Raw genomic sequence first — 14,225 nt, forward strand, 5'->3', positions numbered from 1 at the left:
TTTGGAGAATGCCAAGGTTAGAAGTCGTACCAGGAGTGGGGTTCGAACCCACGCAGATACATATCCATTGGATCTTAAGTCCAACGCCTTAACCACTCGGCCATCCTGGTGAACTGTTTGAGTTAATTTGCATCATGTGACTGAGATTTATACTTTGAATGTAAAATAGTTGTAAGAGGATATTTGAAGTCGAAGATTACTATGGTTATTACAAAAGATCAACTGGATGCCAAGATGATTCAAGTTAATGGGGTCAGTGCTACCGTCTTTTGTTGTGGCTCATTGATTCCATTTTATTCCTTTCATTAAGTGTTGTACACAAACATTCCACAAAGAACCACTGTTAACCACAGAGTTGTTTGGAAACATCATAGTATGGTCAGAGATTTCCTGGGTAAAAACAGAGATTAGTTTTTGGATACCTTCAAAATATTTTTAAAAGGGTGCGGAAGAGCACCAATAGTAATTAATTGGCCCATCACTTTCAATACTTTGCTCGTATTTTTCTAATCCAGCCAAACCTCTCCGGAAAACAGCATCTTTAAAAAAGACCACTAGATTATGCTATTGAAAGACTTTGTGGGAGATTTATCAAAGTTGTCTATTTCCCACATAGATACCTTGGATATCTTCAAAATATTTTTAAAAGGGGGCAGAAGAGCACCAATTGTAATTAATTGGCCCATCCCTTTCAAAACTTTGCTCATATTTTTCTAATCCAGCCAAACCTCTCTGCAAAACAGCATCTTTAAAAAAGACCACTAGGTTATGCTATGGAGAGACTTTGTGGGAGATTTATCAAAGTTGTCTATTTCCCACATCAATATAGACCAACCTACAGTGGGTTAGGCCGGTCTAATGTGCGCTTCATTTATCAAAAGTCTCAGTGCTCTGGATAAATTCTGCGCACAGACTTCGGCATCTATGGTTTGTACAGTATTTAAACGCTTGTCATAAGAACATATATGAAAGGAGTAGAATTAGGGTTATTCTAAGAGATGGAATGTTTACTAAGATCTTACATGTTTACTCAGAGCCTGCTCCTCAATGGTAAACACCACATTTAAAACTCATACCAGGAGTGGGGTTCACACCCACGCGGATACATATCCATTGGATCTTAAGTCCAATGCCTTAACCACTCGTCCATCCTGGTGGACTGTTTGAGTTATTTTGCATCATTGTGACTGAGATTTATACTTTGAATGTAAAATAGTTGTTAGAGGATATTTGAATTGGAAGATTACTTTGGTTATTACAGAAGATCAACTGGATGCCAAGATGATGCAAGTTACTCAGAGAACATTCTTCTTTGGAACACTTTGGAGAATGCCAAGGAGTGGGGTTCGAACCCACTCATACCAGGAGTGGGGTTCAAACCCACGCGGATACATATCCATTGGATCTTAAGTCCAACGCCTTAACCACTCGGCCATCCTGGTGAACTGTTTGAGTTAATTTGCATCATTGTGACTGAGATTTATACTTTGAATGTAAAATAGTTGTAAGAGGATAATTGATGTCGAAGATTACTATGGTTATTACAGAAGATCACTTGGATGCCAAGATGATTCAAGTTAATGGGGTCAGTGCTACCGTCTTTTGTTGTGGCTCATTGATTCCATTTTATTCCTTTCATTAAGTGTTGTACACAAACATTCCACAAAGAACCACTGTTAACCACAGAGTTGTTTGGAAACATCATAGTATGGTCAGAGATTTCCTGGGTAAAAACAGAGATTAGTTTTTGGATACCTTCAAAATATTTTTAAAAGGGTGCGGAAGAGCACCAATAGTAATTAATTGGCCCATCCCTTTCAAAATTTTGCTCATATTTTTCTAATCAAGCCAAACCTCTCTGGAAAACAGCATCTTTAAAAAAGACCACTAGGTTATGCTATGGAGAGACTTTGTGGGAGATTTATCAAAGTTGTCTATTTCCCACATCAATATAGACCAACCTACAGTGGGTTAGGCCGGTCTAATGTGCGCTTAATTTATCAAAAGTCTCAGTGCTCTGGATAAATTCTGCGCACAGACTTCGGCATCTATGGTTTGTACAGTATTTAAACGCTTGTCATAAGAACATATATGAAAGGAGTAGAATTAGGGTTATTCTAAGAGATGGAATGTTTACTAAGATCTTACATGTTTACTCAGAGCCTGCTCCTCTATGGTAAACACCACATTTAAAACTCATACCAGGAGTGGGGTTCACACCCACGCAGATACATATCCATTGGATCTTAAGTCCAATGCCTTAACCACTCGTCCATCCTGGTGGACTGTTTGAGTTATTTTGCATCATTGTGACTGAGATTTATTCTTTGAATGTAAAATAGTTGTTAGAGGATATTTGAAGTGGAAGATTACTTTGGTTATTACAGAAGATCCACTGGATGCCAAGATGATGCAAGTTACTCAGAGAACATTCTTCTTTGGAACACTTTGGAGAATGCCAAGGTTAAAAGTCATACCAGGAGTGGGGTTCGAACCCACGCGGATACATATCCATTGGATCTTAAGTCCAACGCCTTAACCACTCGGCCATCCTGGTGGACTGTTTGAATTATTTTGCATCATGTGACTGATATTTATACTTTGAATGTAAAATAGTTGTAAGAGGATATTTGAAGTCGAAGATTACTATGGTTATTACAAAAGATCAACTGGATGCCAAGATGATTCAAGTTAATGGGGTCAGTGCTACCGTCTTTTGTTGTGGCTCATTGATTCCATTTTATTCCTTTCATTAAGTGTTGTACACAAACATTCCACAAAGAACCACTGTTAACCACAGAGTTGTTTGGAAACATCATAGTATGGTCAGAGATTTCCTGGGTAAAAACAGAGATTAGTTTTTGGATACCTTCAAAATATTTTTAAAAGGGTGCGGAAGAGCACCAATAGTAATTAATTGGCCCATCACTTTCAATACTTTGCTCGTATTTTTCTAATCCAGCCAAACCTCTCCGGAAAACAGCATCTTTAAAAAAGACCACTAGATTATGCTATTGAAAGACTTTGTGGGAGATTTATCAAAGTTGTCTATTTCCCACATAGATACCTTGGATATCTTCAAAATATTTTTAAAAGGGGGCAGAAGAGCACCAATTGTAATTAATTGGCCCATCCCTTTCAAAACTTTGCTCATATTTTTCTAATCCAGCCAAACCTCTCTGCAAAACAGCATCTTTAAAAAAGACCACTAGGTTATGCTATGGAGAGACTTTGTGGGAGATTTATCAAAGTTGTCTATTTCCCACATCAATATAGACCAACCTACAGTGGGTTAGGCCGGTCTAATGTGCGCTTCATTTATCAAAAGTCTCAGTGCTCTGGATAAATTCTGCGCACAGACTTCGGCATCTATGGTTTGTACAGTATTTAAACGCTTGTCATAAGAACATATATGAAAGGAGTAGAATTAGGGTTATTCTAAGAGATGGAATGTTTACTAAGATCTTACATGTTTACTCAGAGCCTGCTCCTCTATGGTAAACACCACATTTAAAACTCATACCAGGAGTGGGGTTCGAACCCACGCGGATATATATCCATTGTATCTTAAGTCCAACGCCTTAACCACTCGGCCATCCTGGTGGACTGTTTGAGTTATTTTGCATCATTGTGACTGAGATTTATACTTTGAATGTAAAACAGTTGTTAGAGGATATTTGAAGTGGAAGATTACTTTGGTTATTACAGAAGATCCACTGGATGCCAAGATGATGCAAGTTACTCAGAGAACATTCTTCTTTGGAACACTTTGGAGAATGCCAAGGTTAAAAGCCATACCAGGAGTGGGGTTCGAACCCACGCGGATACATATCCATTGGATCTTAAGTCCAACGCCTTAACCACTCGGCCATCCTGGTAAACTGTTTGAGTTAATTTGCATCATTGTGACTGAGATTTATACTTTGAATGTAAAATAGTTGTAAGAGGATATTTGAAGTCAAAGATTACAATGGTTATTACAGAAGATCAACTGGATGCCAAGATGATTCAAGTTAATGGGGTCAGTGCTACCGTCTTTTGTTGTGGCTCATTGATTCCATTTTATTCCTTTCATTAAGTGTTGTACACAAACATTCCACAAAGAACCACTGTTAACCACAGAGTTGTTTGGAAACATCATAGTATGGTCAGAGATTTCCTGGGTAAAAACAGAGATTAGTTTTTGGATACCTTCAAAATATTTTTAAAAGGGTGCGGAAGAGCACCAATAGTAATTAATTGGCCCATCCCTTTCAAAACTTTGCTCATATTTTTCTAATCAAGCCAAACCTCTCTGGAAAACAGCATCTTTAAAAAAGACCACTAGGTTATGTTATGGAGAGACTTTGTGGGAGATTTATCAAAGTTGTCTATTTCCCACATCAATATAGACCAACCTACAGTGGGTTAGGCCGGTCTAATGTGCGCTTAATTTATCAAATGTCTCAGTGCTCTGGATAAATTCTGCGCACAGACTTCGGCATCTATGGTTTGTACAGTATTTAAACGCTTGTCATAAGAACATATATGAAAGGAGTAGAATTAGGGTTATTCTAAGAGATGGAATGTTTACTAAGATCTTACATGTTTACTCAGAGCCTGCTCCTCTATGGTAAACACCACATTTAAAACTCATACCAGGAGTGGGTTTCACACCCACGCGGATACATATCCATTGGATCTTAAGTCCAATGCCTTAACCACTCGTCCATCCTGGTGGACTGTTTGAGTTATTTTGCATCATTGTGACTGAGATTTATACTTTGAATGTAAAATAGTTGTTAGAGGATATTTGAATTGGAAGATTACTTTGGTTATTACAGAAGATCAACTGGATGCCAAGATGATGCAAGTTACTCAGAGAACATTCTTCTTTGGAACACTTTGGAGAATGCCAAGGAGTGGGGTTCGAACCCACTCATACCAGGAGTGGGGTTCAAACCCACGCGGATACATATCCATTGGATCTTAAGTCCAACGCCTTAACCACTCGGCCATCCTGGTGAACTGTTTGAGTTAATTTGCATCATTGTGACTGAGATTTATACTTTGAATGTAAAATAGTTGTAAGAGGATAATTGATGTCGAAGATTACTATGGTTATTACTGAAGATCACTTGGATGCCAAGATGATTCAAGTTAATGGGGTCAGTGCTACCGTCTTTTGTTGTGGCTCATTGATTCCATTTTATTCCTTTCATTAAGTGTTGTACACAAACATTCCACAAAGAACCACTGTTAACCACAGAGTTGTTTGGAAACATCATAGTATGGTCAGAGATTTCCTGGGTAAAAACAGAGATTAGTTTTTGGATACCTTCAAAATATTTTTAAAAGGGTGCGGAAGAGCACCAATAGTAATTAATTGGCCCATCCCTTTCAAAATTTTGCTCATATTTTTCTAATCAAGCCAAACCTCTCTGGAAAACAGCATCTTTAAAAAAGACCACTAGGTTATGCTATGGAGAGACTTTGTGGGAGATTTATCAAAGTTGTCTATTTCCCACATCAATATAGACCAACCTACAGTGGGTTAGGCCGGTCTAATGTGCGCTTAATTTATCAAAAGTCTCAGTGCTCTGGATAAATTCTGCGCACAGACTTCGGCATCTATGGTTTGTACAGTATTTAAACGCTTGTCATAAGAACATATATGAAAGGAGTAGAATTAGGGTTATTCTAAGAGATGGAATGTTTACTAAGATCTTACATGTTTACTCAGAGCCTGCTCCTCTATGGTAAACACCACATTTAAAACTCATACCAGGAGTGGGGTTCACACCCACGCAGATACATATCCATTGGATCTTAAGTCCAATGCCTTAACCACTCGTCCATCCTGGTGGACTGTTTGAGTTATTTTGCATCATTGTGACTGAGATTTATTCTTTGAATGTAAAATAGTTGTTAGAGGATATTTGAAGTGGAAGATTACTTTGGTTATTACAGAAGATCCACTGGATGCCAAGATGATGCAAGTTACTCAGAGAACATTCTTCTTTGGAACACTTTGGAGAATGCCAAGGTTAAAAGTCATACCAGGAGTGGGGTTCGAACCCACGCGGATACATATCCATTGGATCTTAAGTCCAACGCCTTAACCACTCGGCCATCCTGGTGGACTGTTTGAATTATTTTGCATCATGTGACTGATATTTATACTTTGAATGTAAAATAGTTGTAAGAGGATATTTGAAGTCGAAGATTACTATGGTTATTACAAAAGATCAACTGGATGCCAAGATGATTCAAGTTAATGGGGTCAGTGCTACCGTCTTTTGTTGTGGCTCATTGATTCCATTTTATTCCTTTCATTAAGTGTTGTACACAAACATTCCACAAAGAACCACTGTTAACCACAGAGTTGTTTGGAAACATCATAGTATGGTCAGAGATTTCCTGGGTAAAAACAGAGATTAGTTTTTGGATACCTTCAAAATATTTTTAAAAGGGTGCGGAAGAGCACCAATAGTAATTAATTGGCCCATCACTTTCAATACTTTGCTCGTATTTTTCTAATCCAGCCAAACCTCTCCGGAAAACAGCATCTTTAAAAAAGACCACTAGATTATGCTATTGAAAGACTTTGTGGGAGATTTATCAAAGTTGTCTATTTCCCACATAGATACCTTGGATATCTTCAAAATATTTTTAAAAGGGGGCAGAAGAGCACCAATTGTAATTAATTGGCCCATCCCTTTCAAAACTTTGCTCATATTTTTCTAATCCAGCCAAACCTCTCTGCAAAACAGCATCTTTAAAAAAGACCACTAGGTTATGCTATGGAGAGACTTTGTGGGAGATTTATCAAAGTTGTCTATTTCCCACATCAATATAGACCAACCTACAGTGGGTTAGGCCGGTCTAATGTGCGCTTCATTTATCAAAAGTCTCAGTGCTCTGGATAAATTCTGCGCACAGACTTCGGCATCTATGGTTTGTACAGTATTTAAACGCTTGTCATAAGAACATATATGAAAGGAGTAGAATTAGGGTTATTCTAAGAGATGGAATGTTTACTAAGATCTTACATGTTTACTCAGAGCCTGCTCCTCTATGGTAAACACCACATTTAAAACTCATACCAGGAGTGGGGTTCGAACCCACGCGGATATATATCCATTGTATCTTAAGTCCAACGCCTTAACCACTCGGCCATCCTGGTGGACTGTTTGAGTTATTTTGCATCATTGTGACTGAGATTTATACTTTGAATGTAAAACAGTTGTTAGAGGATATTTGAAGTGGAAGATTACTTTGGTTATTACAGAAGATCCACTGGATGCCAAGATGATGCAAGTTACTCAGAGAACATTCTTCTTTGGAACACTTTGGAGAATGCCAAGGTTAAAAGCCATACCAGGAGTGGGGTTCGAACCCACGCGGATACATATCCATTGGATCTTAAGTCCAACGCCTTAACCACTCGGCCATCCTGGTAAACTGTTTGAGTTAATTTGCATCATTGTGACTGAGATTTATACTTTGAATGTAAAATAGTTGTAAGAGGATATTTGAAGTCAAAGATTACAATGGTTATTACAGAAGATCAACTGGATGCCAAGATGATTCAAGTTAATGGGGTCAGTGCTACCGTCTTTTGTTGTGGCTCATTGATTCCATTTTATTCCTTTCATTAAGTGTTGTACACAAACATTCCACAAAGAACCACTGTTAACCACAGAGTTGTTTGGAAACATCATAGTATGGTCAGAGATTTCCTGGGTAAAAACAGAGATTAGTTTTTGGATACCTTCAAAATATTTTTAAAAGGGTGCGGAAGAGCACCAATAGTAATTAATTGGCCCATCCCTTTCAAAACTTTGCTCATATTTTTCTAATCAAGCCAAACCTCTCTGGAAAACAGCATCTTTAAAAAAGACCACTAGGTTATGTTATGGAGAGACTTTGTGGGAGATTTATCAAAGTTGTCTATTTCCCACATCAATATAGACCAACCTACAGTGGGTTAGGCCGGTCTAATGTGCGCTTAATTTATCAAATGTCTCAGTGCTCTGGATAAATTCTGCGCACAGACTTCGGCATCTATGGTTTGTACAGTATTTAAACGCTTGTCATAAGAACATATATGAAAGGAGTAGAATTAGGGTTATTCTAAGAGATGGAATGTTTACTAAGATCTTACATGTTTACTCAGAGCCTGCTCCTCTATGGTAAACACCACATTTAAAACTCATACCAGGAGTGGGTTTCACACCCACGCGGATACATATCCATTGGATCTTAAGTCCAATGCCTTAACCACTCGTCCATCCTGGTGGACTGTTTGAGTTATTTTGCATCATTGTGACTGAGATTTATACTTTGAATGTAAAATAGTTGTTAGAGGATATTTGAAGTGGAAGATTACACTTGGTTATTACAGAAGATCAACTGGATGCCAAGATGATGCAAGTTACTCAGAGAAAATTCTTCTTTGGAACACTTTGGAGAATGCCAAGGTTAAAACTCATACCAGGAGTGGGGTTCGAACCCACGCGGATACATATCCATTGGATCTTAAGTCCAACGCCTTAACCACTCGGCCATCCTGGTGAACTGTTTGAGTTAATTTGCATCATTGTGACTGAGATTTATACTTTGAATGTAAAATAGTTGTAAGAGGATATTTGAAGTCGAAGATTACTATGGTTATTACAGAAGATCAACTGGATGCCAAGATGATTCAAGTTAATGGGGTCAGTGCTACCGTCTTTTGTTGTGGCTCATTGATTCCATTTTATTCCTTTCATTAAGTGTTGTACACAAATATTCCACAAAGAACCACTGTTAACCACAGAGTTGTTTGGAAACATCATAGTATGGTCAGAGATTTCCTGGGTAAAAACAGAGATTAGTTTTTGGATACCTTCAAAATATTTTTAAAAGGGTGCGGAAGAGCACCAATAGTAATTAATTGGCCCATCACTTTCAATACTTTGCTCGTATTTTTCTAATCCAGCCAAACCTCTCTGGAAAACAGCATCTTTAAAAAAGACCACTAGATTATGCTATTGAAAGACTTTGTGGGAGATTTATCAAAGTTGTCTATTTCCCACATAGATACCTTGGATATCTTCAAAATATTTTTAAAAGGGGGCAGAAGAGCACCAATTGTAATTAATTGGCCCATCCCTTTCAAAACTTTGCTCATATTTTTCTAATCCAGCCAAACCTCTCTGCAAAACAGCATCTTTAAAAAAAGACCACTAGGTTATGCTATGGAGAGACTTTGTGGGAGATTTATCAAAGTTGTCTATTTCCCACATCAATATAGACCAACCTACAGTGGGTTAGGCCGGTCTAATGTGCGCTTCATTTATCAAAAGTCTCAGTGCTCTGGATAAATTCTGCGCACAGACTTCGGCATCTATGGTTTGTACAGTATTTAAACGCTTGTCATAAGAACATATATGAAAGGAGTAGAATTAGGGTTATTCTAAGAGATGGAATGTTTACTAAGATCTTACATGTTTACTCAGAGCCTGCTCCTCTATGGTAAACACCACATTTAAAACTCATACCAGAAGTGGGGTTCGCACCCACACGGATACATATCCATTGGATCTTAAGTCCAATGCCTTAACCACTCGTCCATCCTGGTGGACTGTTTGAGTTATTTTGCATCATTGTGACTGAGATTTATACTTTGAATGTAAAATAATTGTTAGAGGATATTTGAAGTGGAAGATTACTTTGGTTATTACAGAAGATCAACTGGATGCCAAGATGATGCAAGTTACTCAGAGAACATTCTTCTTTGGAACACTTTGGAGAATGCCAAGGTTAAAACTCATACCAAGAGTCGGGTTCGAACCCACGCGGATACATATCCATTGGATCTTAAGTCCAACGCCTTAACCACTCAGCCATCCTGGTGAACTGTTTGAGTTAATTTGCATCATTGTGACTGAGATTTATACTTTGAATGTAAAATAGTTGTAAGAGGATAATTGAAGTCGAAGATTACTATGGTTATTACAGAAGATCAACTGGATGCCAAGATGATTCAAGTTAATGGGGTCAGTGCTACCATCTTTTGTTGTGGCTCATTGATTCCATTTTATTCCTTTCATTAAGTGTTGTACACAAACATTCCACAAAGAACCACTGTTAACCACAGAGTTGTTTGGAAACATCATAGTATGGTCAGAGATTTCCTGGGTAAAAACAGAGATTAGTTTTTGGGTACCTTCAAAATATTTTTAAAAGGGTGCGGAAGAGCAACAATAGTAATTAATTGGCCCATCCCTTTCAAAACTTTGCTCATATTTTTCTAATCCAGCCAAACCTCTCCGGAAAACAGCATCTTTAAAAAAGACCACTAGGTTATGCTATGGAGAGACTTTGTGGGAGATTTATCAAAGTTGTCTATTTCCCACATCAATATAGACCAACCTACAGTGGGTTAGGCCGGTCTAATGTGCGCTTAATTTATCAAAAGTCTCAGTGCTCTGGATAAATTCTGCGCACAGACTTCGGCATCTATGGTTTGTACAGTATTTAAACGCTTGTCATAAGAACATATATGAAAGGAGTAGAATTAGGGTTATTCTAAGAGATGGAATGTTTACTAAGATCTTACATGTTTACTCAGAGCCTGCTCCTCTATGGTAAACACCACATTTAAAACTCATACCAGTAGTGGGGTTCGAACCTACGCAGATACATATCCATTGGATCTTAAGTCCAACGTCTTAACCACTCGGCCATCCTGGTGAACTGTTTTAGATAATTTGCATCATTGTGACTGAGATTTATACTTTGAATGTAAAATAGTTGTAAGAGGATATTTGAAGTCGAAGATTACTATGGTTATTACAGAAGATCAACTGGATGCCAAGATGATTCAAGTTAATGGGGTCAGTGCTACCGTCTTTTGTTGTGGCTCATTGATTCCATTTTATTCCTTTCTTTAAGTGTTGTACACAAACATTCCACAAAGAACCACTGTTAACCACAGAGTTGTTTGGAAACATCATAGTATGGTCAGAGATTTCCTGGGTAAAAACAGAGATTAGTTTTTGGGTACCTTCAAAATATTTTTAAAAGGGTGCGGAAGAGCACCAATAGTAATTAATTGGCCCATCCCTTTCAAAACTTTGCTCATATTTTTCTAATTCAGCCAAACCTCTCCGGAAAACAGCATCTTTAAAAAAGACCACTAGGTTATGCTATGGAGAGACTTAGTGGGAGATTTATCAAAGTTGTCTATTTCCCACATCAATATAGACCAACCTACAGTCGGTTAGGCCGGTCTAATGTGCGCTTAATTTATCAAAAGTCTCAGTGCTCTGGATAAATTCTGCGCACAGACTTCGGCATCTATGGTTTGTACAGTATTTAAACGCTTGTCATAAGAACATATATGAAAGGAGTAGAATTAGGGTTATTCTAGGAGATGGAATGTTTACTAAGATCTTACATGTTTACTCAGAGCCTGCTCCTCTATGGTAAACACCACATTTAAAACTCATACCAGGAGTGGGGTTCACACCCACGCGGATACATATCCATTGGATCTTAAGTTCAATGCCTTAACCACTCGTCCATCCTGGTGGACTGTTTGAGTTATTTTGCATCATTGTGACTGAGATTTATACTTTAAATGTAAAATAGTTGTATGAGGATATTTGAAGTCGAAGATTACTTTGGTTATTACAGAAGATCAACTGGATGCCAAGATGATTCAAGTTAATGGGGTCAGTGCTACCGTCTTTTGTTGTGGCTCATTGATTCCATTTTATTCCTTTCATTAAGTGTTGTACACAAACATTCCACAAAGAACCACTGTTAACCACAGAGTTGTTTGGAAACATCATAGTATGGTCAGAGATTTCCTGGGTAAAAACAGAGATTAGTTTTTGGATACCTTCAAAATATTTTTAAAAGGGTGCGGAAGAGCACCAATTGTAATTAATTGGCCCATCCCTTTCAAAACTTTGCTCATATTTTTCTAATCAAGCCAAACCTCTCTGGAAAACAGCATCTTTAACCCCTTAAGGACTCAGGGTTTTTCCGTTTTTGCACTTTCGTTTTTTCCTCCTTACCTTTTAAAAATCATAACCCTTTCAATTTTCCACCTAAAAATCCATATTATGGCTTATTTTTTGCGTCGCCAATTCTACTTTGCAGTGACATTAGTCATTTTACCCAAAAATGCACGGCGAAACAGAAAAAAAAATCATTGTGCGACAAAATCGAAAAAAAAACGCCATTTTGTAACTTTTGGGGGCTTTCGTTTCTAAGCAGTGCATATTTCGGTAAAAATTACACCTTATCATTATTCTGTAGGTCCATACGGTTAAAATGATACCCTACTTATATAGGTTTGATTTTGTCGCACTTCTGGAAAAAATCATAACTACATGCAGGAAAATTTATACGTTTAAAAATGTCATCTTCTGACCCCTATAACTTTTTTATTTTTCCACGTATGGGGTGGTATGAGGACTCATTTTTGATCTGAAGTTTTTATCGGTATGATTTTTGTTTTGATCGGACTTTTTGATCACTTTTTATTCATTTTTTAATGATATAAAAAGTGACCAAAATACGCTTTTTTGGACTTTGGAATTTTTTTGCGCGTACGCCATTGACCGTACGGCTTAATTAATGATATATTTTTATAGTTCGGACATTTACGCACGCGGCGATACCACATATGTTTATTTTTTATTTTTTTTACACTGTTTTATTTTTTTTATGGGAAAAGGGGGGTGATTCAAACTTTTATTAGGGAAGGGGTTAAATGACCTTTATTAACACTTTTTTTTTACATTTTTTTTGCAGTGTTATAGGTCCCATAGGGACCTATAACACTGCACACACTGATCTCTAATGCTGATCACTGGCGTGCATTAACACGCCTGTGATCAGCATTATCGACGCTTGACTGCTCCTGCCTGGATCTCAGGCACGGAGCAGTCATTCGTCGATCGGACACCGGGGAGGCAGGTAAGAGCCCTCCCGGTGTCCAATCAGCTGTTCGGGACGCCGCGATTTCACCGCGGCGGTCCCGAACAGCCCGACTGAGCAGCCGGGTCACTTTCACTTTCACTTTAGAAGCGGCGGTCAGCTTTGACCGCCGCTTCTAAAGGGTTAATACCGCACATCGCCGCGATCGGTGATGTGTGGTATTAGCCGCGGGTCCCGGCCGTTGATTACCGCCGGGACCGACGCGATATGATGCGGGATCGCGGCGCGATCCCGCTTCATATCGCGGGAGCCGGCGCAGGACGTAAATATACTTCCTGCGTCGTTAAGGGGTTAAAAAAGACCACTAGGTTATGCTATGGAGAGACTTTGTGGGAGATTTATCAAAGTTGTCTATTTCCCACATCAATATAGACCAACCTACAGTGGGTTAGGCCGGTCTAATGTGCGCTTAATTTATCAAAAGTCTCAGTGCTCTGGATAAATTCTGCGCACAGACTTCGGCATCTATGGTTTGTACAGTATTTAAACGCTTGTCATAAGAACATATATGAAAGGAGTAGAATTAGGGTTATTCTAAGAGATGGAATGTTTACTAAGATCTTATATGTTTACTCAGAGCCTGCTCCTCTATGGTAAACACCACATTTAAAACTCATACCAGGAGTGGGGTTCACACCCACGCGGATACATATCCATTGGATCTTAAGTCCAACGCCTTAACCACTCGTCCATCCTGGTGGACTGTTTGAGTTATTTTGCATCATTGTGACTGAGATTTATACTTTGAATGTAAAATAGTTGTTAGAGGATATTTGAAGTGGAAGATTACTTTGGTTATTACAGAAGATCCACTGGATGCCAAGATGATGCAAGTTACTCAGAGAACATTCTTCTCTGGAACACTTTGGAGAATGCCAAGGTTAAAACTCATACCAGGAGTGGGGTTCGAACCCATGCGGATACATATCCATTGGATCTTAAGTCCAACGCCTTAACCATTCGGCCATCCTGGTAAACTGTTTGTGTTAATTTGCATCATTGTGACTGAGATTTATACTTTGAATGTAAAATAGTTGTAAGAGGATATTTGAAGTCGAAGATTACTATGGTTATTACAGAAGATCAACTGGATGCCAAGATGATTCAAGTTAATGGGGTCAGTGCTACCGTCTTTTGTTGTGGCTCATTGATTCCATTTTATTCCTTTCATTAAGTGTTGTACACAAACATTCCACAAAGAACCACTGTTAACCACAGAGTTGTTTGGAAACATCATAGTATGGTCA

The 14,225-nt window shown here is 38.3% G+C and overlaps 18 non-coding genes across 18 annotated transcripts; all 18 read right to left on the reverse strand.

Annotated features, from left to right (window-relative positions):
* Positions 1-27: 27 nt before the first annotated feature.
* TRNAL-UAA (transfer RNA leucine (anticodon UAA)) lies at positions 28-110 on the reverse strand. The gene has a single exon. It is a non-coding gene; the product is annotated as a tRNA-Leu (tRNA).
* A 963-nt stretch (positions 111-1,073) lies between these two features.
* Positions 1,074-1,156, reverse strand: TRNAL-UAA (transfer RNA leucine (anticodon UAA)). The gene has a single exon. It is a non-coding gene; the product is annotated as a tRNA-Leu (tRNA).
* Positions 1,157-1,359: 203 nt separating this feature from the next.
* On the reverse strand, positions 1,360-1,442 carry TRNAL-UAA (transfer RNA leucine (anticodon UAA)). Its single transcript has one exon. It is a non-coding gene; the product is annotated as a tRNA-Leu (tRNA).
* Positions 1,443-2,474: 1,032 nt separating this feature from the next.
* TRNAL-UAA (transfer RNA leucine (anticodon UAA)) lies at positions 2,475-2,557 on the reverse strand. The gene has a single exon. It is a non-coding gene; the product is annotated as a tRNA-Leu (tRNA).
* Positions 2,558-3,520: 963 nt separating this feature from the next.
* Positions 3,521-3,603, reverse strand: TRNAL-UAA (transfer RNA leucine (anticodon UAA)). Its single transcript has one exon. It is a non-coding gene; the product is annotated as a tRNA-Leu (tRNA).
* Positions 3,604-3,795: 192 nt separating this feature from the next.
* TRNAL-UAA (transfer RNA leucine (anticodon UAA)) lies at positions 3,796-3,878 on the reverse strand. The gene has a single exon. It is a non-coding gene; the product is annotated as a tRNA-Leu (tRNA).
* Positions 3,879-4,635: 757 nt separating this feature from the next.
* On the reverse strand, positions 4,636-4,718 carry TRNAL-UAA (transfer RNA leucine (anticodon UAA)). The gene has a single exon. It is a non-coding gene; the product is annotated as a tRNA-Leu (tRNA).
* Positions 4,719-4,921: 203 nt separating this feature from the next.
* Positions 4,922-5,004, reverse strand: TRNAL-UAA (transfer RNA leucine (anticodon UAA)). Its single transcript has one exon. It is a non-coding gene; the product is annotated as a tRNA-Leu (tRNA).
* A 1,032-nt stretch (positions 5,005-6,036) lies between these two features.
* TRNAL-UAA (transfer RNA leucine (anticodon UAA)) lies at positions 6,037-6,119 on the reverse strand. Its single transcript has one exon. It is a non-coding gene; the product is annotated as a tRNA-Leu (tRNA).
* A 963-nt stretch (positions 6,120-7,082) lies between these two features.
* Positions 7,083-7,165, reverse strand: TRNAL-UAA (transfer RNA leucine (anticodon UAA)). The gene has a single exon. It is a non-coding gene; the product is annotated as a tRNA-Leu (tRNA).
* A 192-nt stretch (positions 7,166-7,357) lies between these two features.
* TRNAL-UAA (transfer RNA leucine (anticodon UAA)) lies at positions 7,358-7,440 on the reverse strand. Its single transcript has one exon. It is a non-coding gene; the product is annotated as a tRNA-Leu (tRNA).
* A 757-nt stretch (positions 7,441-8,197) lies between these two features.
* Positions 8,198-8,280, reverse strand: TRNAL-UAA (transfer RNA leucine (anticodon UAA)). Its single transcript has one exon. It is a non-coding gene; the product is annotated as a tRNA-Leu (tRNA).
* Positions 8,281-8,473: 193 nt separating this feature from the next.
* On the reverse strand, positions 8,474-8,556 carry TRNAL-UAA (transfer RNA leucine (anticodon UAA)). Its single transcript has one exon. It is a non-coding gene; the product is annotated as a tRNA-Leu (tRNA).
* Positions 8,557-9,521: 965 nt separating this feature from the next.
* Positions 9,522-9,604, reverse strand: TRNAL-UAA (transfer RNA leucine (anticodon UAA)). Its single transcript has one exon. It is a non-coding gene; the product is annotated as a tRNA-Leu (tRNA).
* Positions 9,605-9,796: 192 nt separating this feature from the next.
* Positions 9,797-9,879, reverse strand: TRNAL-UAA (transfer RNA leucine (anticodon UAA)). The gene has a single exon. It is a non-coding gene; the product is annotated as a tRNA-Leu (tRNA).
* A 757-nt stretch (positions 9,880-10,636) lies between these two features.
* Positions 10,637-10,719, reverse strand: TRNAL-UAA (transfer RNA leucine (anticodon UAA)). Its single transcript has one exon. It is a non-coding gene; the product is annotated as a tRNA-Leu (tRNA).
* A 2,875-nt stretch (positions 10,720-13,594) lies between these two features.
* Positions 13,595-13,677, reverse strand: TRNAL-UAA (transfer RNA leucine (anticodon UAA)). The gene has a single exon. It is a non-coding gene; the product is annotated as a tRNA-Leu (tRNA).
* Positions 13,678-13,869: 192 nt separating this feature from the next.
* TRNAL-UAA (transfer RNA leucine (anticodon UAA)) lies at positions 13,870-13,952 on the reverse strand. Its single transcript has one exon. It is a non-coding gene; the product is annotated as a tRNA-Leu (tRNA).
* Positions 13,953-14,225: the final 273 nt, after the last annotated feature.

The sequence above is a fragment of the Hyla sarda genome, chromosome 3 (genome assembly GCF_029499605.1).
Source record: "Hyla sarda isolate aHylSar1 chromosome 3, aHylSar1.hap1, whole genome shotgun sequence".
Taxonomy (NCBI): domain Eukaryota; kingdom Metazoa; phylum Chordata; class Amphibia; order Anura; family Hylidae; genus Hyla; species Hyla sarda.